This window comes from Pan troglodytes, chromosome 20 (genome assembly GCF_028858775.2).
Source record: "Pan troglodytes isolate AG18354 chromosome 20, NHGRI_mPanTro3-v2.0_pri, whole genome shotgun sequence".
Taxonomy (NCBI): Eukaryota; Metazoa; Chordata; class Mammalia; order Primates; family Hominidae; genus Pan; species Pan troglodytes.
The window spans coordinates 63,736,148-63,760,496 of NC_072418.2; positions in this window are offsets into that span (position 1 = coordinate 63,736,148).

Sequence of the window (24,349 nt, forward strand, 5' to 3'; positions counted from 1 at the left end):
CCATGTTTACACAGATTGCGGTGTAGATATTTCCATCTTTCTACAGATGGCATTGTAGATATTTCCATGTTTATACAGATGGCGGTGTAGATATTTCCATGTTTATATAGATGGTGGTGTAGATATTACCATGTTTATACAGATAGCGGTGTAGATACTTCCATGTTTATACAGATCGTGGTGAAGATATTTCCATGTTTATGCAGATCGCGGTGTAGATATTTCCATGTTTATACAGATCGCGGTGTAGATATTTCCATGTTTATACAGATAGCGGTTCAGATATTTCCATGTTTATAGACATAGCGCTGTAGATATTTCCATGTTTATAGAGATAGCGGTGTTGGTATTTCCACATTTATACAGATAGCGATGTAGATATTTCCATTTTTATACAGCTCGCCATGCAGATATTTATATCTTTATACAGATGGCATTGTAGATATTTCCTTATTCACACAGATGGCGGTGTAGATGTTTCCATGTTTATACAGATGGCGGAGTAGTTAGTTCCATGTTTATGGAGATGGCAGTGTAGATATTTTCATGTATATAGAGATGGCGGTGTAGATATTTCCATGTTTATAGAGATAGCATTGTAGATATTTACATGTTTATACAGATGGCTGTGTAGATATTTCCATGTGTATACAGATGGCATTGTAGATATTTCCATGTTTATACAGATGACTGTATAGGTATTTCCATGTTTTTACAGATGGCAGTGCAGATATTTCCATGTTTATAGAGATAGCGGTGTAGATATTTCCATGTTTATACAGATGGCGGTGCTGATATTTCCGTCTATACACAGATGGCCGTGTAGATATTTCCATGTTTATACAGATGGCAGCGTAGATATTTCCATGGACATGCAGATGGCGGTGTAGGTATTTCCATGTTTATACAGATAGCGTTGTAGATATTTCCATGTTTTCACAGATGGTGGTGTAGATATTTCCGTGTTTGTACACATGGCGGAGTAGATACTTCCATCTTTATGGAGATGGCAGTGTAGATATTTTCATGTTTATAGAGATAGCGGTGTAGATATTTCCATGTTTATACAGATCACGGTGTAGATATTTCCACGTTTATACAGATCGCTGTGTAGATATTTCCATGTTTATACAAATCATGGTGTAGATATTTCCATGTTTATACAGAATGTGGTGTTGATATTACCATGTTTATAGGGATAGTGGTGCAAATATTTCCACATTTATTCAAATAGCAGTGTAGTTATTAGCATGTTTATACAGATAGCGGTGTAGATATTTCCATGTATAAACAGATGTCTGTGTATATATTTCCATGCTTAAACAGATGGCGGTGTAGATATTTCCATGTTTATACACATAGCGGTGTAGTTATTTCCATGTTAATACAGATAGCGGTGTAGATATTTCCATGTTTACAAAGATTGCGGTGTAGATATTTCCATGTTTCCACAGATTGCGGTGTAGATATTTCCATCTTTCTACAGATGGAATTGTAGATATTTCCATGTTTATACAGATAACTTTGTAAGTATTTCCATGTTTATACAGATGGCTGTGTAGATATTTCCATGTTTATACAGATGGCTGTGTATATATTTCCATGTTTATACAGATGACTTTGTAGGTATTTCCATGTTTATACAGATGGCAGTGTAGGTATTTCCATGTTTATACTGATAGCTGTGTAGATATTTCCATGTTTATACAGATAGCGGTGAAGATACTTCCAAGTTTATACAGATCGCGGTGTAGATATTTCCATGTTTATACAGAAAGCGGTGTAGATATTTCCATGTTTTTTCAGATATCGGTGTAGATATTTCCATGTTTACACAGATTGCGGTGTAGATATTTCCATGTTTACACAGATTGCGGTGTAGATATTTCCATCTTTCTACAGATGGAATTGTAGATATTTCCATGTTTATACAGATAACTTTGTAAGTATTTCCATGTTTATACAGATGGCGGTGTAGATATTTCGATGTTTATAGAGATAGCAGTGGAGATATTTCCATGTTTATACAGATCGTGGTGTGGATATCTCAATGTTTATAATGATCTTGGTGTAGATATTTCCATGTTTATAGAGATGGCGGTGTAGATTTTTCCATGTTTATAGAGATAGCGGTGTGGATATTTCCATGTTTATACAGATAGGGTTGTGTATATTTCCATGTTTATAGAGATGGCGGTGTAGATATTTCCATGTTTGTACAGATCACGGTGTAGATATTTCCTTGTTTAAACAAGTAGCGGAGAAGATATTTCCATGTTTTTACAGATAGCGGTGTAGTTATTTCCATGTATATACAGTTGGCTGTCTAGATATTTCCATGTTTATACAGATGGCTGTGTAGATATATCAATGTTTATACAGATGACTTTGTAGGTATTTCCATGTTTATACAGATGGCGGTGTAGATATTTCCATGTTTATGGGGATAGCTGTGTAGATATTTCCATGTTTATACAGTTCGCGGTGTAGACATTTCCATGTTTATACAGATAGCGGTGTAGATATTTCCATGTTTTTACAGATATCAGTGTAGATATTTCCATGTTTATACAGATTGCGGTGTAGATATTTCCATCTTTCTACAGATGGCATTGTAGATATTTCCATGTTTATACAGATGGCTGTCTAGATATTTCCATGTTTATATAGATGGTGGTGTAGATATTACCATGTTTATACAGATCGTGGTGTAGATATTTCCATGTTTATACAGATCGCGGTGTAGATATTTCCATGTTTATACAGATAGCGGTGTAGGTATTTCCATGTTTATACAGATAGCGGTGTAGGTATTTCCATGTGTATAGAGATAGCGGTGTAGGTATTTCCGTGATTATAGACATAGCGGTGTAGATATTTCCATGTTTATATAGATGGCGTTGTAGATATATCCATGATTATACCGATAGCGGTGTTGGTATTTCCATGTTTATACAGATAGCGATGTAGATATTTCCATGTTTATACAGCTCGCGGTGCCGATATTTATATCTTTATACAGATGGCATTGTAGATATTCCTTATTCACACAGATGACGGTGTAGATGTTTCCATGTTTATACAGATGGTGAAGAAGTTAGTTCCATGTTTATAGAGATACCGGTGTAGATATTTCCATGTTTATACAGACCGCAGTGTAGATATTTCCATGTTTATACAGATAGCGGTGCAGATATTTCCATGTTTGTTCAGATGGCGATGTTGATACTTCCATCTATACACAGATGACCGTGTAGATATTTCCATGTTTTCACAGATGGCGGTGCAGATATTTCCATGGATATGTAGATGGCTGTGTAGATATTTCCATGTTTATACAGATAGCGGTGTAGTTATTTCCATGTTTATATAGATAGAGGTGTAGATGTTTCCATGTATGTATATATGGCTGTGAAGCTATTTCCATGTTTATACAGATGGTGGTGTAGATATTTCCATGTTAATAGAGATAACTTTGTAAGTATTTCCATGTTTATACAGTTGGCGGTATAGATATTTCGATGTTTATAGAGATAGCAGTGGAGATATTTCCATGTTTATAGAGATAGCGGTGTAGATATTTCCATGTTAATACAGATAGCGGTGTAGGTATTTCCATGTTTGTAGAGATAGCGGTGTAGATATTTCCAAATTTATACAGATAGTGTGGTAGGTATTTCCATGTTTATACAGACGGTGGTGTAGATATTTCCAAGGGTACACAGATAGGTGTGTAGATATTTCCATGATTACACAATTAGCGTTGTAGATATTTCCATGTTTATACAGATAGCGGTGAAGGTATTTCCATGTTTATAGAGAGAGCGGTGTAGATATTTCCATGTTTATAGAGATAGCGGTGTAAATATTTCCGTATTTATATAGATAGCGGTGTAGCTATTTCCATGTTTACACAGATAGCGTTGTAGATATTTCCATATGCATACAGATAGCGGTGTAGATATTTCCATGTTTATACATATAGTGGCGTAGATGTTTCGAAGTTGATAGAGATAGCGGTGAAGATATTTCTATGTTTATACAGATAGCGATGTATACGTTTCCAAGTTTGTACAGATAGCGGTGTAGATATTTCCATGTTTGTAGAGATAGCGGTGTAGATACTTCCATGTTTATACAGACGGCTTTGAAGATATTTCCATGTGTATACAGATGGCAGTGTAGATTTTTCCTTGTTTATAGAGATGGTGGTGTAGATATTTCCATGTTTATACAGATGACTGTGAGGATATTTGCATGTTCATACAGATGGCAGTGTAGATATTTGCATGTTTTTAGAGATAGCGGTGTAGATATTTCCTTGTTTATAGAGATAGCGGTATAGATATTTCCATGTTTAAAGAGATAGCGGTGTAGATATTTCCATATTTACACAGATAGCGGTGTAGATATCTCCATGTTTATTCAGATAGCGGTGTAGATATTTCCATGTTTATACAGATGTCGGTGTAGATATTTCCATGTTTAGACAGATAGCGTTGTAGATATTTCCAGGTTTATACAGATAGCAGTGTAGATATATCCATGTTTACAGAGATACCGGTGTAGATATTTCCATCTTTGCACAGACTGCGGTGTAGATATATCCATCTTTACACAGATAGCGGTGTAGATATTTCCATGTTTACGCAGATTGCGTTGTAGGTTTTTGCATGGTTATACAGTTACCGGTGTAGATATTTCCACGTTTATACAGATAGCGGTGTAGATATTTCCACGTTTATACAGATAGCGGTTGAGATATTTCCACGTTTTTACACATATCGATGTAGATATTTCCACGTTTATACAAATAGCGTAGTAGACATTTCCACGTTTATACAGATAGCGGTGTAGATATTTCCATGTTTATGCAGATGATGGTGTAGATATTTCCTAGTTTATAGAGATGGCGGTGTAGATATTTCCATGTTTATAGAGATAGCGGTGTAGATATTTCCATGTTTATAGACTTAGCGGTGTAGATATTTCCATGTTTATACAGATAGCGGTGCAGATATTTCCATGTTTATAAGGATAGCGGTGTTGATATTTCCATGTTTATAGTGATAGCGGTGCAGATATTTCCATGTTTGTACAGACAGCGGTGTTGATTTTTCCATGTTTTTACACATATCGATGTAGATATTTCCACGTTTATACAAATAGCGTAGTAGACATTTCCACGTTTATACAGATAGCGGTGCAGATATTTCCATGTTTCTAGAGACAGCGGTGTAGGTATTTCCATGTTTATACAGATAGCGGTGCAGATATTTCCATGTTTATACAGATGCCTATGCAGATATCTCCATATTTATACAGAGGGCTGTGTAGATATTTCTATGTTTATACAGATGGCAGTGTAGATATTTCCATGTTTATACAGATGGTGGTGTAGATATTTCCATGTATACACAGATGACTGTATAGGTATTTCCATGTTTATACAGATGGCGGTGTTGATATTTCCATGTTTATAGAGATTGCGGTATAGATATTTCCATATTTATGCAGATAACGGTGTAGAAATTTCCATGTTTATACAGATAGTGGTGTAAATATTTCCATGTTTATACAGATCACGGCATAGATATTTCCTTGTTTATACAAATAGCGGTGTAGTTATTTCCATGTTTATACAGATAGCGGTGTAGATATTTCCATGGATATACAGATGGCTGTGTAGATATTTCCATGTCTATACAGACGGTTTGTAGATATTTCCATGTTTATACTGATGACTTTGTAGGTATTTCCATGTTTATACAGATGGCGGTGTAGATATTTCCATGTTTATAGAGATAGCTGTGTAGATATTTCCATGTTTATACAGATAGCAGTGTAGATATTTCCATGTTTATACAGATCGCGGTGTAGATATTTCCATGTTTATACGGATCACGGTGTAGATATTTCCATGTTTATACAGATAGCGGTGTAGATATTTCCATGTTTTTACAGATATCAGCGTAGATATTTCCATGTTTACACAGATTGCGGTATAGATATTTCCATCTTTCTACAGATGGCATTGTAGATATTTCCATGTTTATACAGATGGCGGTGTAGATATTTCCATGTTTATATAGATGGTGGTGTAGATATTACCATGTTTATACAGATAGCGGTGTAGATACTTCCATGTTTATACAGATCGTGGTGAAGGTATTTCCATGTTTATGCAGATCGCGGTGTAGATATTTCCATGTTTATACAGATCGCGGTGTAGATATTTCCATGTTTATACAGATAGAGGTGTAGATATTTCCATGTTTATAGACATAGCGCTGTAGAAATTTCCATGTTTATAGAGATAGCGGTGTTGGTATTTCCACTTTTATACAGATAGCGATGTAGATATTTCCATTTTTATACAGCTCGCCGTGCAGATATTTATATCTTTATACAGACGGCATTGTAGATATTTCCTTATTCACACAGATGGCGGTGTAGATGTTTCCATGTTTATACAGATGGCGGAGTAGTTAGTTCCATGTTTATGAAGATGGCAGTGTAGATATTTTCATGTATATAGAGATGGCGGTGTAGATATTTCCATGTTTATAGAGATAGCATTGTAGATATTTACATGTTTATACAGATGGCTGTGTAGATATTTCCATGTGTATACAGATGGCATTGTAGATATTTCCATGTTTATACAGATGACTGTATAGGTATTTCCATGTTTTTACAGATGGCAGTGCAGATATTTCCATGTTTATAGAGATAGCGGTGTAGATATTTCCATGTTTATACAGATGGCGGTGCTGATATTTCCGTCTATACACAGATGGCCGTGTAGATATTTCCATGTTTATACAGATGGCAGCGTAGATATTTCCATGGACATGCAGATGGCGGTGTAGGTATTTCCATGTTTATACAGATAGCGTTGTAGATATTTCCATGTTTTCACAGATGGTGGTGTAGATATTTCCATGTTTATACACATGGCGGAGTAGATACTTCCATCTTTATGGAGATGGCAGTGTAGATATTTTCATGTTTATAGAGATGGCGGTGTAGATATTTCCATATTTGTAGAGATAGCGGTGGAGATATTTCCATCTTTCTACAGATGGCAGAGTAGATATTTCCATGTTTATACAGATGGCGGTGTGGATATTTCCATATTTATACAGATGTCTGTGTAGATATTTGCATGTGTATTCAGATGGTATTGTAGGTATTTCCCTGTTTATACAGATGGTGGTGGAGATATTTCCATGTTTATTCAGATGACTGTGTAGATATTTCCATGTTTTTACAGATGGCAGTGTAGATATTTCAATGTTTATAGAGATGGCGCTGTAGATATTTCCATGTTTATACAGATAACGGTGGAGGTATTTCCATGTTTATACAGACAGCAGTGGAGATATTTCCATGTTTATACACATAGCGGTGTACATATTTCCATGTTTATAGAGACAGCGTTGTAGGTATTTCCATGTTTATACAGATAGCGGTGCAGATATTTCCATGTTTATACAGATGCCTATGCAGATATCTCCATATTTATACAGAGGGCTGTGTAGATATTTCTATGTTTATACAGATGGCAGTGTAGATATTTCCATGTTCCTACACATGACTGTGTAGGTATTTCCATGTTTATACAGATGGCTTTGTAGATATTTCCATGTCTATAGAGATAGCGGTGCAGATATTTCAATATTTATACAGATAGCCGTGTATATATTTCCATATTTATACAGATCGTGGTGTAGATATTTCCATGTTTATACAGATACCAGTGTAGGTATTTCCATGTTTATACAGACCTCAGTGTAGATATTTCCATGTTTATAGAGATATCATTGTAGGTATTTCCAAGTTTGTACAGATGGCGGTGTTGATGTTTCCATCTATACACAGATTGCCGTGTAGGTACTTCCATGTGTATACAGATGGCATTGTAGATATTTCCATGTTTATACAGATGGTGGTGTAGATATTTCCATGTATACACAGATGACTGTATAGGTATTTCCATGTTTATACAGAGGGCGGTGTTGATATTTCCATGTTTATAGAGATTGCGGTATAGATATTTCAATATTTATGCAGATAACGGTGTAGAAATTTCCATGTTTATACAGATAGCGGTGTAAATATTTCCATGTTTATACAGATCACGGCGTAGATATTTCCTTGTTTATACAAATAGCGGTGTAGTTATTTCCATGTTTATACAGATAGCGGTGTAGATATTTCCATGTATATACAGATGGCTGTGTAGATATTTCCATGTTTATACAGACGGTTTGTAGATATTTCCATGTTTATACTGATGACTTTGTAGGTATTTCCATGTTTATACAGATGGCGGTGTAGATATTTCCATGTTTATAGAGATAGCTGTGTAGATATTTCCATGTTTATACAGATAGCGGTGTAGATATTTCCATGTTTATACAGATCGCGGTGTAGATATTTCCATGTTTATACGGATCACGGTGTAGATATTTCCATGTTTATACAGATAGCGGTGTAGATATTTCCATGTTTTTACAGATATCAGCGTAGATATTTCCATGTTTACACAGATTGCGGTGTAGATATTTCCTTCTTTCTACAGATGGCATTGTAGATATTTCCATGTTTATACAGATGGCGGTGTAGATATTTCCATGTTTATATAGATGGTGGTGTAGATATTACCATGTTTATACAGATAGCGGTGTAGATATTTCCATGTTTATACAGATCGTCGTGAAGATATTTCCATGTTTATGCAGATCGCGGTGTAGATATTTCCATGTTTATACAGATCGCGGTGTAGATATTTCCATGTTTATACAGATAGCGGTGTAGATATTTCCATGTTTAAACAGATAGCGGTGTAGATATTTCCATGTTTATAGAGATAGCGGTGTTGGTATTTCCACGTTTATACAGATAGCGATGTAGATATTTCCATTTCTATACAGCTCGCCGTGCAGATATTTATATCTTTATACAGATGGCATTGTAGATATTTCCTTATTCACACAGATGGCGGTGTAGATGTTTCCATGTTTATACAGATGGCGGAGTAGTTAGTTCCATGTTTATGGAGATGGCAGTGTAGATATTTTCATGTATATAGAGATGGCGGTGTAGATATTTCCATGTTTATAGAGATAGCAGTGTAGATATTTACATGTTTATACAGATGGCTGTGTAGATATTTCCATGTGTATACAGATGGCATTGTAGATATTTCCATGTTTATACAGATGACTGTATAGGTATTTCCATGTTTGTACAGATGGCAGTGCAGATATTTCCATGTTTATAGAGATAGCGGTGTAGATATTTCCATGTTTATACAGATGGCGGTGCTGATATTTCCGTCTATACACAGATGGCCGTGTAGATATTTCCATGTTTATACAGATGGCAGCGTAGATATTTCCATGGACATGCAGATGGCGGTGTAGGTATTTCCATGTTTATACAGATAGCGTTGTAGATATTTCCATGTTTTCACAGATGGTGGTGTAGATATTTCCGTGTTTATACACATGGCGGAGTAGATACTTCCATCTTTATGGAGATGGCAGTGTAGATATTTTCATGTTTATAGAGATGGCGGTGTAGATATTTCCATATTTATAGAGATAGCGGTGGAGATATTTCCATCTTTCTACAGATGGCAGAGTAGATATTTCCATGTTTATACAGATGGCGGTGTGGATATTTCCATATTTATACAGATGTCTGTGTAGATATTTGCATGTGTATTCAGATGGTATTGTAGGTATTTCCCTGTTTATACAGATGGTGGTGGAGATATTTCCATGTTTATTCAGATGACTGTGTAGATATTTCCATGTTTTTACAGATGGCAGTGTAGATATTTCAATGTTTATAGAGATGGCGCTGTAGATATTTCCATGTTTATACAGATAACGGTGGAGGTATTTCCATGTTTATACAGACAGCAGTGGAGATATTTCCATGTTTATACACATAGCGGTGTACATATTTCCATGTTTATAGAGACAGCGGTGTAGGTATTTCCATGTTTATACAGATAGCGGTGCAGATATTTCCATGTTTATACAGATGCCTATGCAGATATCTCCATATTTATACAGAGGGCTGTGTAGATATTTCTATGTTTATACAGATGGCAGTGTAGATATTTCCATGTTCCTACACATGACTGTGTAGGTATTTCCATGTTTATACAGATGGCTTTGTAGATATTTCCATGTCTATAGAGATAGCGGTGCAGATATTTCAATATTTATACAGATAGCCGTGTATATATTTCCATATTTATACAGATCGTGGTGTAGATATTTCCATGTTTATACAGATACCAGTGTAGGTATTTCCATGTTTATACAGACCTCAGTGTAGATATTTCCATGTTTATAGAGATATCATTGTAGGTATTTCCAAGTTTGTACAGATGGCGGTGTTGATGTTTCCATCTATACACAGATTGCCGTGTAGGTACTTCCATGTGTATACAGATGGCATTGTAGATATTTCCATGTTTATACAGATGGTGGTGTAGATATTTCCATGTATACACAGATGACTGTATAGGTATTTCCATGTTTATACAGATGGCGGTGTTGATATTTCCATGTTTATAGAGATTGCGGTATAGATATTTCCATATTTATGCAGATAACGGTGTAGAAATTTCCATGTTTATACAGATAGCGGTGTAAATATTTCCATGTTTATACAGATCACGGCATAGATATTTCCTTGTTTATACAAATAGCGGTGTAGTTATTTCCATGTTTATACAGATAGCGGTGTAGATATTTCCATGTATATACAGATGGCTGTGTAGATATTTCCATGTTTATACAGACGGTTTGTAGATATTTCCATGTTTATACTGATGACTTTGTAGGTATTTCCATGTTTATTCAGATGGCGGTGTAGATATTTCCATGTTTATAGAGATAGCTGTGTAGATATTTCCATGTTTATACAGATAGCGGTGTAGATATTTCCATGTTTATACAGATCGCGGTGTAGATATTTCCATGTTTATACGGATCACGGTGTAGATATTTCCATGTTTATACAGATAGCGGTGTAGATATTTCCATGTTTTTACAGATATCAGCGTAGATATTTCCATGTTTCCACAGATTGCGGTGTAGATATTTCCATCTTTCTACAGATGGCATTGTAGATATTTCCATGTTTATACAGATGGCGGTGTAGATATTTCCATGTTTATATAGATGGTGGTGTAGATATTACCATGTTCATACAGATAGCGGTGTAGATATTTCCATGTTTATACAGATCGTGGTGAAGATATTTCCATGTTTATGCAGATCGCGGTGTAGATATTTCCATGTTTATACAGATCGCGGTGTAGATATTTCCATGTTTATACAGATAGCGGTGTAGATATTTCCATGTTTATACAGATAGCGGTGTAGATATTTCCATGTTTATAGAGATAGCGGTGTTGGTATTTCCATGTTTATACAGATAGCGATGTAGATATTTCCATTTCTATACAGCTCGCCGTGCAGATATTTATATCTTTATACAGATGGCATTCTAGATATTTCCTTATTCACACAGATGGCGGTGTAGATGTTTCCATGTTTATACAGATGGCGGAGTAGTTAGTTCCATGTTTATGGAGATGGCAGTGTAGATATTTTCATGTATATAAAGATGGCGGTGTAGATATTTCCATGTTTATAGAGATAGCAGTGTAGATATTTACATGTTTATACAGATGGCTGTGTAGATATTTCCATGTGTATACAGATGGCATTGTAGATATTTCCATGTTTATACAGATGACTGTATAGGTATTTCCATGTTTGTACAGATGGCAGTGCAGATATTTCCATGTTTATAGAGATAGCGGTGTAGATATTTCCATGTTTATACAGATGGCGGTGCTGATATTTCCGTCTATACACAGATGGCCGTGTAGATATTTCCATGTTTATACAGATGGCAGCGTAGATATTTCCATGGACATGCAGATGGCGGTGTAGGTATTTCCATGTTTATACAGATAGCGTTGTAGATATTTCCATGTTTTCACAGATGGTGGTGTAGATATTTCCGTGTTTATACACATGGCGGAGTAGATACTTCCATCTTTATGGAGATGGCAGTGTAGATATTTTCATGTTTATAGAGATGGCGGTGTAGATATTTCCATATTTATAGAGATAGCGGTGGAGATATTTCCATCTTTCTACAGATGGCAGAGTAGATATTTCCATGTTTATACAGATGGCGGTGTGGATATTTCCATATTTATACAGATGTCTGTGTAGATATTTGCATGTGTATTCAGATGGTATTGTAGGTATTTCCCTGTTTATACAGATGGTGGTGGAGATATTTCCATGTTTATTCAGATGACTGTGTAGATATTTCCATGTTTTTACAGATGGCAGTGTAGATATTTCAATGTTTATAGAGATGGCGCTGTAGATATTTCCATGTTTATACAGATAACGGTGGAGGTATTTCCATGTTTATACAGACAGCAGTGGAGATATTTCCATGTTTATACACATAGCGGTGTACATATTTCCATGTTTATAGAGACAGCGGTGTAGGTATTTCCATGTTTATACAGATAGCGGTGCAGATATTTCCATGTTTATACAGATGCCTATGCAGATATCTCCATATTTATACAGAGGGCTGTGTAGATATTTCTATGTTTATACAGATGGCAGTGTACATATTTCCATGTTCCTACACATGACTGTGTAGGTATTTCCATGTTTATACAGATGGCTTTGTAGATATTTCCATGTCTATAGAGATAGCGGTGCAGATATTTCAATGTTTATGCAGATAGCGGTGTATATATTTCCATATTTATACAGATCGTGGTGTAGATATTTCCATGTTTATACAGATACCAGTGTAGATATTTCCATGTTTATACAGACCTCAGTGTAGATATTTCCATGTTTATAGAGATAGCAGTGTAGGTATTTCCAAGTTTGTACAGATGGCGGTGTTGATGTTTCCATCTATACACAGATTGCCGTGTAGGTACTTCCATGTGTATACAGATGGCATTGTAGATATTTCCATGTTTATACAGATGGTGGTGTAGATATTTCCATGTATACACAGATGACTGTATAGGTATTTCCATGTTTATACAGAGGGCGGTGTTGATATTTCCATGTTTATAGAGATTGCGGTATAGATATTTCAATATTTATGCAGATAACGGTGTAGAAATTTCCATGTTTATACAGATAGCGGTGTAAATATTTCCATGTTTATACAGATCACGGCGTAGATATTTCCTTGTTTATACAAATAGCGGTGTAGTTATTTCCATGTTTATACAGATAGCGGTGTAGATATTTCCATGTATATACAGATGGCTGTGTAGATATTTCCATGTTTATACAGACGGTTTGTAGATATTTCCATGTTTATACTGATGACTTTGTAGGTATTTCCATGGTTATACAGATGGCGGTGTAGATATTTCCATGTTTATAGAGATAGCTGTGTAGATATTTCCATGTTTATACAGATAGCGGTGTAGATATTTCCATGTTTATACAGATCGCGGTGTAGATATTTCCATGTTTATACGGATCACGGTGTAGATATTTCCATGTTTATACAGATAGCGGTGTAGATATTTCCATGTTTTTACAGATATCAGCGTAGATATTTCCATGTTTACACAGATTGCGGTGTAGATATTTCCATCTTTCTACAGATGGCATTGTAGATATTTCCATGTTTATACAGATGGCGGTGTAGATATTTCCATGTTTATATAGATGGTGGTGTAGATATTACCATGTTTATACAGATAGCGGTGTAGATATTTCCATGTTTATACAGATCGTCGTGAAGATATTTCCATGTTTATGCAGATCGCGGTGTAGATATTTCCATGTTTATACAGATCGCGGTGTAGATATTTCCATGTTTATACAGATAGCGGTGTAGATATTTCCATGTTTAAACAGATAGCGGTGTAGATATTTCCATGTTTATAGAGATAGCGGTGTTGGTATTTCCACGTTTATACAGATAGCGATGTTGATATTTCCATTTCTATACAGCTCGCCGTGCAGATATTTATATCTTTATACAGATGGCATTGTAGATATTTCCTTATTCATACAGATGGCGGAGTAGATATTTCCATGTTTATAGAGATAGCGGTGTAGATATTTCCATGTTTGTACATATGGCGGTGTTGATATTTCCATCTATACACAGATGGCCGTGTAGATATTTCCATGTTTATACAGATGGCGGCGTAGATATTTCCATGGATATGCAGAAGGCGGTGTAGATATTTCAATGTTTATACAGATAGCGCTGTAGCTATTTCCATGTTTACACAGATGGTGGTGTAGATATTTCCGTGTTTATACACATGGCGGAGTAGATACTTCCATCTTTATGGAGATGGCAGTGTAGATAATTTCATGTTTATAGAGATGGCGGTGTAGATATTTCCATATTTATAGAGATAGCGGTGTAGATATTTCCATCTTTCTACAGATGGCGGTGTAGATATTTCCATGTTTATACAGATGGCGGTGTAGATATTTCCATATTTATACAGATGTCTGTGTAGATATTTCCATGTGTATACAGATGGTATTGTAGGTATTTCCATGTTTATACAGATGGTGTTGTAGATATTTCCATGTTTATACAGATGACTCTGTAGATATTTGCAAGTTTTTACAGATGGCAGTGTAGATATTTCAATGTTTATAGAGATGGCACTGTAGATATTTCCATGTTTATACAGATAACGCTGGAGATATTTCCATGTTTATACAGATAACCGTGGAGATATTTCCATGTTTATACAGACGGCAGTGGAGATATTTCCATGTTTATACACATAGCGGTGTACATATTTCCATGTTTATAGAGACAGCGGTGTAGGTATTTCCATGTTTATACAGATAGCGGTGCAGAAATTGCCATGTTTATACAGATGCATATGCAGATATTTCCATATTTATACAGAGGGCTGTGTAGATATTTCCATGTTTATACAGATGGCAGTGTAGATATTTCCATGTTCCTACACATGTCTGTGTAGGTATTTCCATGTTTATACAGATGGCTTTGTAGATATTTCCATGTTTATAGAGAGAGCGGTGAAGATATTTCCATGTTTATACAGATAGCGGTGTAAATATTTCCATGTTTATACAGATCGTGGTGTAAATATTTCCATGTTTATACAGATTGTGGTGTAGATATTTCCACGTTTATAAAGATGGCAGTGTAGATATTTCTATCTTTCTACAAATGGCAGGGTAGATATTTCCATGTTTATAGAGATGGCGCTGTAGATATTTCCATGTTTAAAGAGATGGTTGTATATGTTTCCATGTTTATAGAGATAGTGGTTTATATATTTCCATGTTTACACAGATAGCATTGTAGATATCTCCACGTTTATGGAGAGAGCCGTTAAGGTATTTCCAAGTTTATCCAGATAGCGGTGTAGACATTTCCATGTTTATAGAGATATCGGTGTAGATATTTCCATGTTTATACTGATATTGTTGTAGATATTTCCATGTTTATACAGATCGTGTTGTAGATATTTCCAAGTTTATACAGATAGCGGTGTAGGTATTTCCACGTTTCTACAGATAGCGTTGTAGATATTTCCATGTTTATAGAGATGGCGGTGTAGATATTTCTATGTTTATAGACATAGTAGTGTAGAAAATTCCATGTTTATAGAGATGGCGTTGTAGGTACTTCCATGTTTATGGGAATAGTGGTGTAGATATTTCCATGTTTATACAGATAGCGATGTCGATATTTCCATGTTTACATAGGTAGCTGTGTTGGTATTTCCATGTTTATACAGATAGCGGAGTAGATATTTCCATGTTTATACAGATAGCGGTGTTGGTATTTCCATGTTTATACAGGTAGCGTTGTAGACATTTCCATGTTTATTCAGCTCTCGATGTAGATATTTCCATCGTTATACAGATGGCAGTGTAGATATTTCCATGTTAATACAGATATCAGTGTCGTTATTTCCATGTTTACAAAAATGGTGGTGTAGATAGTTCCATCTTTATGGAGATGGCAGTGTAGATAATTTCATGTTTATAGAGATGGCGGTGTAGATATTTCCATATTTATAGAGATAGCGGTGTAGATATTTCCATCTTTCTACAGATGGCGGTGTAGATATTTCCATGTTTATACAGATGGCGGTGTAGATATTTCCATATTTATACAGATGTCTGTGTAGATATTTCCATGTGTATACAGATGGTATTGTAGGTATTTCCATGTTTATACAGATGGTGTTGTAGATATTTCCATGTTTATACAGATGACTCTGTAGATATTTGCAAGTTTTTACAGATGGCAGTGTAGATATTTCAATGTTTATAGAGATGGCACTGTAGATATTTCCATGTTTATACAGATAACGCTGGAGATATTTCCATGTTTATACAGATAACCGTGGAGATATTTCCATGTTTATACAGACGGCAGTGGAGATATTTCCATGTTTATACACATAGCGGTGTACATATTTCCATGTTTATAGAGACAGCGGTGTAGGTATTTCCATGTTTATACAGATAGCGGTGCAGAAATTGCCATGTTTATACAGATGCATATGCAGATATTTCCATATTTATACAGAGGGCTGTGTAGATATTTCCATGTTTATACAGATGGCAGTGTAGATATTTCCATGTTCCTACACATGTCTGTGTAGGTATTTCCATGTTTATACAGATGGCTTTGTAGATATTTCCATGTTTATAGAGAGAGCGGTGAAGATATTTCCATGTTTATACAGATAGCGGTGTAAATATTTCCATGTTTATACAGATCGTGGTGTAAATATTTCCATGTTTATACAGATTGTGGTGTAGATATTTCCACGTTTATAAAGATGGCAGTGTAGATATTTCTATCTTTCTACAAATGGCAGGGTAGATATTTCCATGTTTATAGAGATGGCGCTGTAGATATTTCCATGTTTAAAGAGATGGTTGTATATGTTTCCATGTTTATAGAGATAGTGGTTTATATATTTCCATGTTTACACAGATAGCATTGTAGATATCTCCACGTTTATGGAGAGAGCCGTTAAGGTATTTCCAAGTTTATCCAGATAGCGGTGTAGACATTTCCATGTTTATAGAGATATCGGTGTAGATATTTCCATGTTTATACTGATATTGTTGTAGATATTTCCATGTTTATACAGATCGTGTTGTAGATATTTCCAAGTTTATACAGATAGCGGTGTAGGTATTTCCACGTTTCTACAGATAGCGTTGTAGATATTTCCATGTTTATAGAGATGGCGGTGTAGATATTTCTATGTTTATAGACATAGTAGTGTAGAAAATTCCATGTTTATAGAGATGGCGTTGTAGGTACTTCCATGTTTATGGGAATAGTGGTGTAGATATTTCCATGTTTATACAGATAGCGATGTCGATATTTCCATGTTTACATAGGTAGCTGTGTTGGTATTTCCATGTTTATACAGATAGCGGAGTAGATATTTCCATGTTTATACAGATAGCGGTGTTGGTATTTCCATGTTTATACAGGTAGCGTTGTAGACATTTCCATGTTTATTCAGCTCTCGATGTAGATATTTCCATCGTTATACAGATGGCAGTGTAGATATTTCCATGTTAATACAGATATCAGTGTCGTTATTTCCATGTTTACAAAAATGGTGGTGTAGATAGTTCCATCTTTATGGAGATGGTGGTGTAGATATTTTCATGTTTATAGAGATGGCGGTGTAGATATTTCCATGTTTGTGGAGATCGCGGTGTAGATATTTCCATGTTTATAGGGATGGCGGTGTAGTTACTTCCATGTTTATACAGATAGCGGTGTAGGCATTTCCATGTTTATAGAGATAGCGGTGTAGATATTTCCATATTTATACAGATAGCGGTGTACGTATTTCCATGTTTATACAGATAGCAGTGTACATATTTCCATGTTTTTACAGATAGCGGTGTAGATATTTCCATGTTTATACAGTTAGCGGTGTAGATATTTACAAGTTTATACAGATCGTGGTGTAGATATTTCCATGTTTATACAGATAGCGGTATAGATATTTCCATGTTTACACAGGTAGCGGGTAGATATTTCCATGTTTATACAGATCGCATTGTTGAAATTTCCAAATTTCTACAGATAGCGTTGCAGATATTTCCGTTTTTACAAAGATGTTTGTGTAGATATTTCCATGTTTATGGAGATGGCGGTGTAGATATTTTCATGTTTATTGAGATGGCAGTGTAGATATTTCCATGTTTATAGAGATGGCGGTGTAGATATTTCCATGTTTATAGAGATAGCGGTGGAGATATTTCCATGTGTATAGAGATGGCGGTGAAGATATTTCCATGTTTATTCAGCTTGCGGTGTAGATATTTCCATGTTTATACAGATGGCAGTGTAGGTATTTCCAAGTTTATGCAGATAGCGGAGTTGTTATTTCCATGTTTATACAGATAGCAGTGTAGATCTTTCCATGTTTATAGAGATAGCAGTGTAGGTATTTCCACGTGTATTCAGATTGCGCTGAAGATGTTTCCAAGTTTATACTGATGGCTGTGTAGGTATTTCCATGTGTATACACATGGCAGTGTAGATATTTGCATGTTTATACCGATGGAAGTGTATATATTTCCATGTTTATACAGATGACTGTGTAGATATTTTCATGTTTTTACAGATGGCGGTGTAGATATTTCCATGTTTATTCAGATTGCGGTGTAGGTATTTCCATGTTTATAGATATAGCGGTGTAGATATTTCCATGTTTATACAGATGACTGTGTAGATATTTACATGTTTATACAGATAGTGGTGTAGACATTTCCATGTTTATAGACATAGCAGTGTAGATATTTCCATATTTATACAGATAGCGGTGTAGATGTTTCCATGTTTATACAGATAGCGGTGTTGATATTTCCATGTTCATACAGATAGCGGTGTAGATATTTCCATGTTTATACAGACAGCGGTGTAGATATTTCCATGTTTACAGAGTTAGCGGTGTAGATATTTCCATATTTGCACAGATTGCGGTGTAGTTATTTCCATCGTTACACAGATAGTGGTGTACATATTTCCACGTTTACACAGATAGCGGTGTAGATATTTCCATGTTAAAACAGCTAGTGTTGTTGATATTTCCATGTTTATACAGAGAGCTGTGTAGATATTTCCACGTTTATAAAGTTAGCGGTGTAGATATTTCCCTGTTTATAGAGATAGCGGTGTAAACATTTCCATGTTTATAGAGATATCGGTGAAGATATATCCATGTTTATAGAGATAGCCATGTAGATATTTCCATGTTTATACAGATAGTGCTGTAGACAATTCCATGTTCATAGAGATAGCAGTGTAGATATTTCCATATTTATATAGATAGCTTTTTTGATATTTCCAAGTTTATACAGATAGCGGTGTGGTTATTTCCATGTTTCTACAGATAGCGGTGTAGATATTTCCATGTTTATATAGTGGCGGTGTAGGTATTTCCATGTTTTTAGAGAGAGCAGTGTAGATATTTCCATGTTCATACAGATGGCTGTGTAGATATTTCCATGTTTATACAGATGGCATTGTAGATATTTCCATGTTTATACAGATGGAGGTGTAGATATTTCCGTGTTTATACAGATGACAGTGTAGATATTTCCATGGTTTTACAGATTGTGGTGTAGACATTTCCATGTTCATAGAGATAGCGGTGTAGATATTTCCATATTTATACAGATAGCTGTGTAGATATTTCCATGTTTATACAGGTAGAGGTGTAGATATTTCCATGTTTATGCAGATCTCGGTGAAGATATTTCCGTCTTTCTACAGATGGCATTGTAGATATTTCTAAGTTTGTAGAGATAGCAGTGTAGATATTTACGTGTTTATACAGATATAAGTGTGGCTATTTCCATGTTTATACAGACAGCAGTGTAGGTATTTCCATGTTTACTGAGATAGCGTTGTAGATATTTCCATATTTGCAAAGATCGCGGTGTAAATATTTCCATATTTACACAGAGAACGTTTTACATATTTCCATGTTTACACAGATAGCGGTGAAGATATTTCCATGTTAACACAGATAGTTTTGTAGATATTTCCATGTTTATACAGATAGTGGTGTAGGTATTTTCATATTTATAGAGATCGTGGTGTAGATATTTCCATATTTATACAGATAGCCGTGTATATATTTCCATGTTTACATAGATAGTGTTGTAGATTTTCCATGTTTATACAGATAGCGGTGAAGATAATTCCATGTTTATAAAGATAGCGGTTAGATATTTCCATGTTTATACAGATAGCGATGTAGATATTTCCATGTTTATACAGAAAGCGGTGGAGATATTTCCATGTTTATACAGAGGGCGGTGTAGATATTTCCATGTTTATACAGATATTTGTGTAGATATTTCCATGTTTATACAGATGACTGTGTATGTATTTCCATGTTTATACAGATGGCGTTGTAGATATTTCCATGTTTATACACGTAGCCATGTAGATACTTCCATGTTTATACAGATAGCGGTGTGGGAATTTCCATGTTTATAGAGATAACGGTGTAGATATTTCCATGTTTACACACATGGCAGTGTAGATATTTCCATGCGTATAGAGATGGCAGTGTACGTATTTCCATGTTTATACAGATGGAGGTGTAGATATTTCCAAGTTTATACAGATAGCGGTGTAGATATTTCCATGTTTCTACAGATAGCGGTGTAGATATTTCCCTGTTTATACAGATAGCGGTGTGGCTATTTCCATGTTTATACAGATCGCAATGTAGATATTTCAATGTTTATAGAGATGTCGCTGTAGATATTTCCATGTTTATACAGATCGCGGTGTAGATATTTCCATGTTTATACAGATAGCGGTGTAGATATTTCCATGTTTTTACAGATATTGGTGTAGATATTTCCATGTTTACACAGATTGCGGTGTAGATATTTCCATCTTTCTACAGATGGCATTGTAGATATTTCCATGTTTATACAGATGGCGGTGTAGATATTTCTGTGTTTATATAGATGGCGGTGTAGATATTACCATGTTTATACAGATAGCGGTGTAGATATTTCCATGTTTATACAGATCGTGGTGAAGATATTTCCATGTTTATACAGATCGCTGTGTAGATGTTTCCATGTTTATACATATCGCGGTGTAGATATTTCCATGTTTATACTGATAGCGGTGTAGAAATTTCCATGTTTATACAGATAGCATTGTAGATATTTCCATGTTTATAGAGATAGCGGTATAGATATTTCCATGTTTGTACAGATGGCGGTGTTGATATTTCCATCTATACGCAGATGGCCGTGTAGATATTTCCATGTTTATACAGATGGCGGCGTAGATATTTCCATGGACATGCAGATGGCGTTGTAGATATTTCCATGTTTATACAGATAGCGGTGTAGATATTTCCACGTTTTCACAGATGGTGGTGTAGATATTTCCGTGTTTATACACATGGCAGAGTAGATACATCCATCTTTAAGGAGATGGCTGTGTAGATATTTTCATGTTTATAAAGATGGCGGTGTAGATATTTCCATATTTATAGAGATAGCGGTGTAGATATTTCCATCTTTCTACAGATGTCAGTGTAGGTATTTCCATGTTTATACAGATGGCGGTGTAGATATTTCCATATTTATACAGATGTCTGTGAAGATATTTCCATGTGTATACAGATGGTATTGTAGGTATTGCCATGTTTATACAGATGGTGGTGTAGATATTTCCATGTTTTTACAGATGGCAGTGGAGATATTTCAATGTTTATAGAGGTGGCGCTGTAGATATTTCCATGTTTATATAGATAACGGTAGAGATATTTCCATGTTTTTACAGAGAGCAGTGGAGATATTTCCATGTTTATACACATAGCGGTGTACATATTTCCTTGTTTATAGAGACAGCAGTGTAGGTATTTCCATGTTTATACAGATAGCGGTGCAGATATTTCCATGTTTACACAGATGCCTATGCAGATATTTCCATATTTATACAGAGGGCTGTGTAGATATTTCTATGTTTATACAGATGGCAGTGTAGATATTTCCATGTTCCTACACATGACTGTGTAGGTATTTCCATGTTTATACAGATGGCTTTGTAGATATTTCCATGTTTATAGAGATAGCGGTGCAGATATTTCCGTGTTTATACAGATAGCGGTGTATATATTTCCATGTTTATAAAGATCGTGGTGTAGATATTTCCATGTTTATACAGATACCGGTGTAGATATTTCCATGTTTATACAGACCGTAGTGTACATATTTCTATGTTTATAGAGATAGCAGTGTAGATATTTCCATGTTTGTACAGATTGCGGTGTTGATGTTTCCATCTATACACAGATTGCCGTGTAGGTATTTCTATGTGTATACAGATGGCATTGTAGATATTTCCATGTTTATACAGATGATGGTGTAGATATTTCCATGTTTACACAGATGACTGTATAGGTATTTGCAGGTTTATATAGATGGCGGTGTAGATATTTCCAAGTTTATAGAGATAGCGGTGTAGATATTTCCATATTTATACAGATAACGGTGTAGAAGTTTCCATGTTTATACAGATAGCAGTGTAAATATTTCCATGTTTATACAGATCACGGTGTAGATATTTCCATGTTTATAGAGATAGCGGTGTAGATATTTCCATGTTTATACAGATAGCGGAGTAGATATTTCCATGTTTATAAAGACCACGGTGTAGGTATTTCCATTTTTATACAGATAGTGATGCAGATATTTCCATGTTTGTACAGATGGCGTTGTTGATATTTCCATCTATACACAGATGACCGTGTAGATATTTCCAAGTTTATACAGATGGCGGCGCAGATATTTCCATGGATATGTAGATGGCGGTGTAGATATTTCCATGTTCATACAGATAGCGGGGAAGATATTTCCATGTTTATACAGATCACGGTGTAGATATTTCCATGTTTATACAGATCGCGGTGTAGATATTTCCATGTTTATTCAGATAGCGGTGTAGATATTTCCATGTTTATACAGATAGCGGTGTAGGTATTTCCATGTTTGTAGACATAGCGGTGTAGATATTTCCATGTTTATATATGTGGCGTTGTAAATATTTCCATGTTTATACCGATAGCGGTGTTGCTATTTCCATCTATACTCAGATGAAAGTGCAGATATTTCCATGTTTATATAGATGGTGGCGCAGATATTTCTATGGATATGTAGATTGTGGTGTAGATATTGCCATGTATATACAGCTAGCGCTGTACTTACTTCCATGTTTATATACAGAGCGCTGTAGATATTTCCATGTATGTACACATGGCTGTGTAGATATTTCCAGGATTATACAGATGGCGGTGTAGATATTTCCATGTTTATACAGATATCTTTGTAAGTATTTCCATGTTTATACAGATGGCGGTGTAGATATTTCCATATTTATACAGATGTCTGTGTAGATATTTCCATGTGTATACAGATCGTATTGTAGCTATTTTCATGTTTATACAGATGGTGGTGTAGATATTTCCATGTTTATTCAGATGACTGTGTAGATATTTCCATGTTTTTACAGACGGCAGTGTAGATATTTCAATGTTTATAGAGATGGCGCTGTAGATATTTCCATGTTTATACAGACAACGGTGGAGATATTTCCATGTTTATACAGACAGAAGTGGAGATATTTCCATGTTTATACACATAGCGGTGTACATATTTCCATGTTTATAGAGACAGCGGTGTAGGTATTTCCATGTTTATACAGATAGCTGTGCAGATATTTCTATGTTTATGCAGATACCTATGCAGATATTTCCATATTTATTGAGAGGGCTGTGTAGATATTTCTATGTTTATACAGATGGCAGTGTAGATATTTCCATGTTCCTACACTTGACTATGTTGGCATTTCCATGTTTATAAAGATGGCTTTGTAGATATTTCCATGTTTATAGAGATAGCGGTGCAGATATTTCCATGTTTATACAGATAGCGGTGTATATACTTCCATGTTTATACAGATCATGGCGTAGATATTTCCATGTTTATACAGATACCGGTGTAGATATTTCCATGTTTATACAGACCGCAGTGTAGTTATTTCCATGATTATAGAGATAGCAGTGTAGACATTTCCATGTTTGTACAGATGGCGGTGTTGATGTTTCCATCTATACTCAGATTGCCGTGTATGTATTTCCATGTGTATACAGATGGCAGCGCAGATATTTCTATGGATATGTAGATGGCGGTGTAGATATTTCCATGTATAT